This window comes from Salvelinus namaycush, unplaced genomic scaffold, assembly GCF_016432855.1.
Source record: "Salvelinus namaycush isolate Seneca unplaced genomic scaffold, SaNama_1.0 Scaffold1379, whole genome shotgun sequence".
NCBI classification, from domain to species: Eukaryota; Metazoa; Chordata; class Actinopteri; order Salmoniformes; family Salmonidae; genus Salvelinus; species Salvelinus namaycush.
The window spans coordinates 1,625-9,444 of record NW_024058096.1 but is presented as its reverse complement, the minus strand read 5'-3'; positions in this window follow the sequence as shown (position 1 = coordinate 9,444).

The following is a 7,820-nucleotide window of genomic DNA, read 5'->3' as shown; positions in this document are numbered from 1 at the left end:
GATATACATCATATAATCCCAGTAGAAATGTCACGTCAGTATGACATGAGGATTAAAGCCATCCACTAACCCTAGATCAAACATCACTCTCGATCAAACACCATGTGCTTTTTGTCAATGTTGACTAACTCTGTGTCAGTTGACCAAAAACCTATGTCAACACAGACCCATTCAATTTACAGAGCATGTCCACACACTTTATTCAAAATAAATAATAAAACGAGTGCATGCCAAAGTATTTTGTTTATATATAGTTTAGAGACGGAATTAATATTTCATCCATTTAAAATTGAAGTCTGAATGTACTCCAAGAGCCATTGACCTAGTTATCACGATCATTCTCTGCACACGGAATCCAAGGCTGCGTCGCGATTCTCCACCCGTCTCCCAGTGTGCACTTCCACACATTAACAGTCATGGATTAAAATAATTGTGAATTGGTAAAATCCTTTGCTAGACAGAGTTTCCACCATTGTTAAATCTATGATGTGGAGTGTAAAAGTGCACACTTTGGGAAAAGGGTAAAGAATTGGGAAGCAGCCAAACTGTCACATGAATCTTTCAATAGGAATTTGTGCTTGTTGTTAAATGCCATTTTCACAGTGTTGAAAGGAAAAACCACACAGTAACTGGATTGTCTCATTTCAAGAATGTGCTAACACTTTTATTCTATTGCGAGTGTGATGGATTATACAGTGCGGGGCTTTTTCTGGATTAAAATGGGGTTTAGGTGGGGGGCATGGCCAATGGTGCAGCTGTTGACTTAATCACTGAAATAAAAGCTAGGGAGAATTTTTTTTTTTTAATTAATGGATGTTGTTTGAGTCACTCAGATAGCATAAACCATGGCAAAATGTGTAGAATTGTAGGACATTTTCTTAAAAGAAAAAAGTCAGCCTCATTGCAAAATGTGTAGAATTGCAGGAACTTTATTCTCTTTGAGAACTAACAAATACTTAGAGGCCCTCCTGTTGGCCCCAGTGACTACATGTAGCTGTTCTAAAGCAAAGTTCCTGCAATTCTACACATTTTGCAATGAGGCTGACTTTTTTTCTTTAAAGAAAATGTCCTACAATTCTACACATTTTGCAATGACACACAAATCTAAAAGTTTGAGTGACTCAACAAAATCCATAAAAAAAAATGTTTTTTTAAATTATTCTCCCTGACTGTCTAGCTTTTATTTCAGTGATTGTTAGTTCTCAAAGATAATCCTAGTTATAAATATATAGGCCCATTTATCTTTTCTACATACTTTATATCTGTTTTTAGTCAATCAAGTTTTATTGGTCACATACACATATTTAGCAGATGTTATTGCGGGTGTAGCGAAAATCCTTGTGTTCCTAGCTCTAACAGTGCAGTAGTATCTAAAAAACAATTCACAACAATACACACAAATCTAAAAGTAAAATAATGGAATTAATAAATATATAAATATTAGATAACACTGACAAAAAAAAATCCGCCCCGAAAATGTTATTTTTTTTATTCATAGGCGGCCCGAAAAAAAACTTGGCCCGCCCAAGACTAGTGTTACAAAATATATAGGTCTCCTCCACCAGCTCCCTCTCTCTTAGCCTGGGGGACAAGGTTATAAAAGATACTGCTGAGTCATGCCCTCTGTCTGTCTGTGTCTGTTGGTCTCTGTGTAGGTGTTGTGCTGTCACATTGTGTCCCCTAAGGGAACTATGTTATTCATCTCCAGTCCAAGCGGGCCTCCCTATGGTTTCTTAAATATGTTTTAGCTCAGCGATAGCACACCTGATTCAACTAATGATCAAGAGCTTAAGTAGTTGTGGGGACTCCCGAGGTACTGGGGTTAAGAAACACTGTCATATTTTATTTTTTTACTAGGTAAGTCAGTTAAGAACAATTTCTTATTTTCAATGACGGCCTAGGAACAGTGGGTTAACTGTTCAGGGGCAGAACGACAGATTTGTACCTTGTCAGCTCGGGGATTTGAACTTGCAACCTTTCAGTTACTAATCCAACGCTCTAACTACTAGGCTACCTCATGGGAAAGAGCATTCCAACGATCACACAACTTAATATTTATCTTAATATTACATAATAAACAAGATTAATTTTCCAGTCTTTAATGAATCCTGTAATAATGGGAATCTCAATATTCTGTCAATCATTGCCTGATGTAATTTAATGGGGGCATTTTGATGAATCATTTAAAATAACATACATTGGATTACATCAGTTTATAATAGACAATACAAGGAAATCCTGTTAATTGAGGGGGTGATTCACATCCCCCAGTCTAACTCTGCAAAAGATTCAACCTGGGGTGCCAGCCTCTTCATGTGGCTAGCAGATGCCACGTGTGTTGGACGCCCGTAGCGCCAATCCGGCCAAGGTCCTCCAGGCAAATGTGGAGAAGCGTGCCGGGCAGGTGCCGGCTCTGTCGATGTACCCCGAGGCGATGTGGTGGAGCCGTTTTGCACCAAACGTGTGATAGTGTCCCGGCATTACCTGGTCCACCTGCTCACTATCCACCAGCCCCACCAGGCGCTCACAGCTACTGACGTAGTCGCTGACCCGGCTGGTGGGCAGCCAGTCGACCATGGCTCCGTCATAGACCACGTCCCCGCTGAACAGCATCTTGTTGTCCCCGTCGTGCAGGCAGATGCTTCCCCGGGAGTGGCCGGGCATGTGCAGCACCGTTAGCTGCCTGTCGCCCAGGTTGATGACATCACCTGAGGGAGAGCAAGGAGAGAGAGACGGGGAAAATGGACTCATTGAGCAATAAGATATTCCAACTGCATTGCAGCACTGACACAGCAGAAGTGTATTGACTGGCGCACAAATTACACAGGGATAGGACGCTAGGTGGGGAGAGTTTGCTCCAACTTTGCCAAGTGAGCAGCAATGAGTGAAAATGAAACAAGACGGGTCAAAAGACCTGCTATGATGAAGAATATGGTTCAGGAGTGTGTGTGTGTGTGTGTGTGTGTGTGTGTGTGTGTGTGTGTGTGTGTGTGTGTGTGTGTGTGTGTGTGTGTGTGTGTGTGTGTGTGTGTGTGTGTGTGTGTGTGTGTGTGTGTGTGTGTGTGTGTGTGTGTGTGTGTGTGTGCGCGTGCGTGCGTGCTTGTTTGTTTTAGACGTCTTCATGGGTCCAAATTCCAAAATGGACCTGGAGCTTTCCCATCCGGACCTGATATGCATCTGTTTTTTTTAAATATAGAGATCGTTCCAAACGGACCTGAGGACAGCTAGAGCCGTTCCGTACAGACCTGGTCGGATCCAGATGCGGTCCTTCTCCTTTAACTTTTAATTCTGTCATTTTAATTCCATCTTCCATTGATTCGTGTAGATATCTTCAAACTTTTGCCACACACAGAGCGAGGCTCTACGGCTGTAGCTTATTTAAGCAATAATGCCCAAGCAGGTGAGGTATATGGCCAATATACCACGGGCTAAGAGCTGTTCTTATGGACACAGCGCTTAGCCGTGGTATATTGGCCATATATCAAAGCCTCAAGGTGCCTTATTGCTATTATAAACGGGTTACCAACGTCATTAGAGCAGTAAAAATAAATGTTTTGTCATACCCATGGTAAACGGTACGATATACCACAGCTGTAGTCAATCAGCATTAACGGCTCGAACCACCCAGTTTATAATGCCGCTTTGATGACTCATGATTGGTCAACAACAAGCTACACGCTCCACTCTTGTATTTGTATTTATTAAGGATCTTTTCCTGGGGTGCAGCAACATTAAGGCAGTTATATACAAAAACTAAATATTACATGACTACATGTCATAATACTTTTCACAACACATTAAGTGTGTGCCATCAGGCCACTACTCTAGTACCACATACAATACATGACCAAATGTATGTGGACACCTGCTCATCGAACATCTCATTCCAAAATCTTACTCATTAATATGGAGTTGGTCCCCCCTTTGCTGCTATAACAGCCTCCATTCTTCTGGGAAGGATTTCCACTAGATGTTGGAACCTTGCTGTGGGGACTTGCTTCCATTCAACCACAAGAGCATTAGTGAGGCTGGGCACTGATGTTGGGCGATTAGTCCTGGCTCGCAGTCGGCGTTCCAATTCATCCCAAAGGTGTTCGATGGGGTTGAGGTCAGGGCTCTGTGCAGGCCAGTCAAGTTCTCCCACACCGATCTCAACCAATCATTTCTGTACGGACCTCGCTTTGTGCACGGGGGCATTGTCATGCTGAAATAGGAAAGGGCCTTCCACCAAACTGTTGCCACAAAGTTGGAAGCACAGAATCGTCTAGAATGTCATTGTATGCTGTATCGTTAAGATTTCCCTTCACTGGAACTAAGGGGCCCGAACCATGAAAAACAGCACCAGACCATTATTCCTCATCTACCAAACTTTACAGTTGGCATTATGATATCGGGCAGGTATGTTCTCCTGGCATCCGCCAAATCTAGATTCATCCGTCGGACTGCAAGATGGGGAAGCGTGTTTCATCACTCCAGAGAACGTGTTTTCACTGCTCCAGAGTCCAATGGCGGCGAGCTTTACACCACTCCAGCCAATGCTTGGCATTGCGCATGGTGATCTTAGCATTGTGTGCAACTGAGGACAGACTATTTTTACACGTGCTGCACGCTTCAACAGTCAGTCGTCCCGTTCTGTGAGCTTGTGTGGCCTACCACCTCGCATCCGAGACGTTGTTGCTCCTAGACGTTTCCACTTCACAATAACAGCACTTACAGTTGACCGGGGCAGCTCTAGTAGGGCAGACATTTGACAAACTTGTTGGAAAGGTGGCATTCTATGACGCTGCCACGTTGAAAGTCACTGAGCTCTTCAGTAAGGCCATTCTACTGCCAATGTTTGTCTATGGAGATTGCATGGCGGTGTGCTCAATTTTATACACCAGTCAGCAATGGGTATGGCTGAAATAGCCAAATCCACTATTGAAGTGATGTCCACACACTGTTGTATATATAGTTTATCTACAATACAAAATCCATGTGTATGTGTGTGTGTAGAGTGTGTGTGTTATCATGTGTGTATGTATCATGTGTATGTGGGTGTCTGTGCCGGTGTGAAAAGCAAGAGCAGCAGCATAAATTATAAAATGTAGGCGCTCTCTCTCTCTCTCTCTCTACTGCAGCAGTCACGGTTCTCCTGGCCCTGCCCCTCCCTCTCCTGGCCCTGCCTCTCCCTCTCCTGGCCCTGCCTCTCCCTCTCCTGGCCCTGCCCCTCCTTCACTCCCTCCCTCTCCTGGCCCTGCCTCTCCCTCTCCTGGCCCTGCCCCTCCTTCGCTCCCTCCCTCTCCCTCTCCTGGCCCTGCCCCTCCCTCTTCTGGCCCTGCCTCTCCCTCTCCTGGCCCTGCCTCTCCCTCTCCTGGCCCTGCCCCTCCTTCGCTCCCTCCCTCTCCCTCTCCTGGCCCTGCCTCTCCCTCTCCTGGCCCTGCCCCTCCTTCGCTCCCTCCCTCTCCCTCTTCTGGCCCTGCCTCTCCCTCTTCTGGCCCTGCCTCTCCTCTCCTGGCCCTGCCTCTCCCTCTCCTGGCCCTGCCTCTCCCTCTCCTGGCCCTGCCCCTCCTTCGCTCCCTCCCTCTCCCTCTCCTGGCCCTGCCCCTCCCTCTTCTGGCCCTGCCCCTCCCTCTCCTGGCCCTGCCTCTCCCTCTCCTGGCCCTGCCCCTCCTTCGCTCCCTCCCTCTCCCTCTCCTGGCCCTGCCTCTCCCTCTCCTGGCCCTGCCCCTCCTTCGCTCCCTCCCTCTCCCTCTTCTGGCCCTGCCCCCCCCCCGCTCCCTCCCTCGCCCCCCCCTGCCCCTCTCCCCCTCCCTCTCCTGGCCCTGTCCCTTACACTCTCTCTCTCTCTCTCTCTCTCTCTCTCTCTCTCTCTCTCTCTGTCCTGGCCCTGCCCCTTACTCCCTCCCTCTCTCTCTCTCCTGGCCCTACCCCTCGCTCCCTCCCTCCCTCTCCTGCCGTTGATTTTGCTAATTTATTAAAAATAAAAAAACTTAAATCACATTTACATAAGTATTCAGACCCTTTTATCATTACTTTGTTGAAGCACTTTTGGCAGCGATTACAACGTCAAGTCTTCTAGGTTATGATGCTACAAGCTTTGCACACCTGTATTTGGCGAGTTTCTCCCATTCTTCTCAAGCTCTGTCAGGTTGGATGGGGAGCGTCGCTGCACAGCTATTTTCAGGTTTTTCCAGAGATTTTCCATCGGGTTCAAGTCTGGGCTCTGGCTCGGCCATTCAAGGACATTCAGAGACTTGTCCTGATGCCACTCCTGCGTTGTCTTGGCTGTGTGCTTAGGGTCGCTGTCTTGTTGGAAGTTGAACCTTCGCCCCAGTCTGAGTTCCTAACCTGCTCCAGAGCACTTTTCATCAAGGATCTCTCTGTACTTTGCGCCTTTCATCTTTTCCTTGATCTTGACTAGTCTCCCAGTCCCTGCCACTGAAAAACATCCCCACAGCATGATGCTTCCACCACCATGCTTCACCGTAGGGATGGTACCAGATTTCCTCCAGACATGACATTTGGCATTCAGGCCAAAGAGTTCAATCTTGGTTTCATCAGACCAGAGAATCTTGTTTCACTGGTGCCTTTCGTGTGCCTTTTACTGAGGAGTGGCTTCTGTCTGGTCACTCTACCACAAAGGCCTTATTGGTGGAGTCCTGCAAAGATGGTTGTCCTTCTGGAAGGTTCTCCCATCTCCACAGAGGAACTCAGGAGCTCTGTTAGAGTGATCATCGGGTTCTTGCTCACCTCCCTGACCAAGGCCCTTCTCCCCCGATTGCTCAGTTTGGCTGGACTGCCAGCTCTAGGAAGAGTCTTGGTGTTTCCAAACTTCTTCCATTTAAGAACGAAGGAGGCCACTGTGTTCTTGGGGACCTTCAATGCTGCAGAAATGTTTTGGTACCGTTCCCCAGATATGTGCCTCGACACAATCCTGTCACAGACAATTCCTTCGATCTCATGGCTTGGTTTTTGCTCTGACATGCACTGTCAACTGTGGGATCTTATATAGACAGGTGTGTATGTTAAATGATTAAGCATCTTGGTGTCTGCGTGCCGGAGGGGAGGCAGAAGGGCGTAAGGGCATATTTACAACTTCTTCCTGACTACTCTATGCCCCGACCGACCCACGCCTCACCGCACAGAGACACCAGAACGCTTTCAGGGATACACTCCACTAATGGGCCCACGAGAGAGAGAGAGACACACACACACACACACACACACACACACACACACACACACACACACACACACACACACACACACACACACACACACACACACACACACACACACACACACACACACACACACACGTTTGCCCTCTCTCTCCCATAAACACAAACGCTCTTCTTCACAGTCATTGTCACATTTAAATTGAACTGTCACACTTACCCTCTTGTTACAGTCTCACTCCACACTCAAAGACCAACCCTGTTCCAGTCAGTAAAATGTCCTAACCCATCTCTCCCTCCCTCTCTCTCTGCCTGCAGGACAGTAACATCCAGAAGAAGATAGACCATGAGATCCGGATGCGTGACGGGGCCTGTAAGCTGCTGGCTGCCTGCTCCCAGAGAGACCAGGCCCTAGAGGCCTCCAAGAGCCTGCTCACCTGCAACATCCGCATCATGGCCTTCATGTCAGAGCTGCAGAGGATGAAGGAGGCCCAGGTCATGCAGAGGGTCGCACTAAGGTCAGAGGGTAAACGGGCAAGGCAAGGGGGCGGGGTAGGAACTTAGAGGCGCATAAATGGAGGTATACCCATAGGGTGAAGGGTTTAATGTGTTCTAAGTGTGCAATTGAGCAGGGTTTACAATTAGAATTTCCGTTGTCAT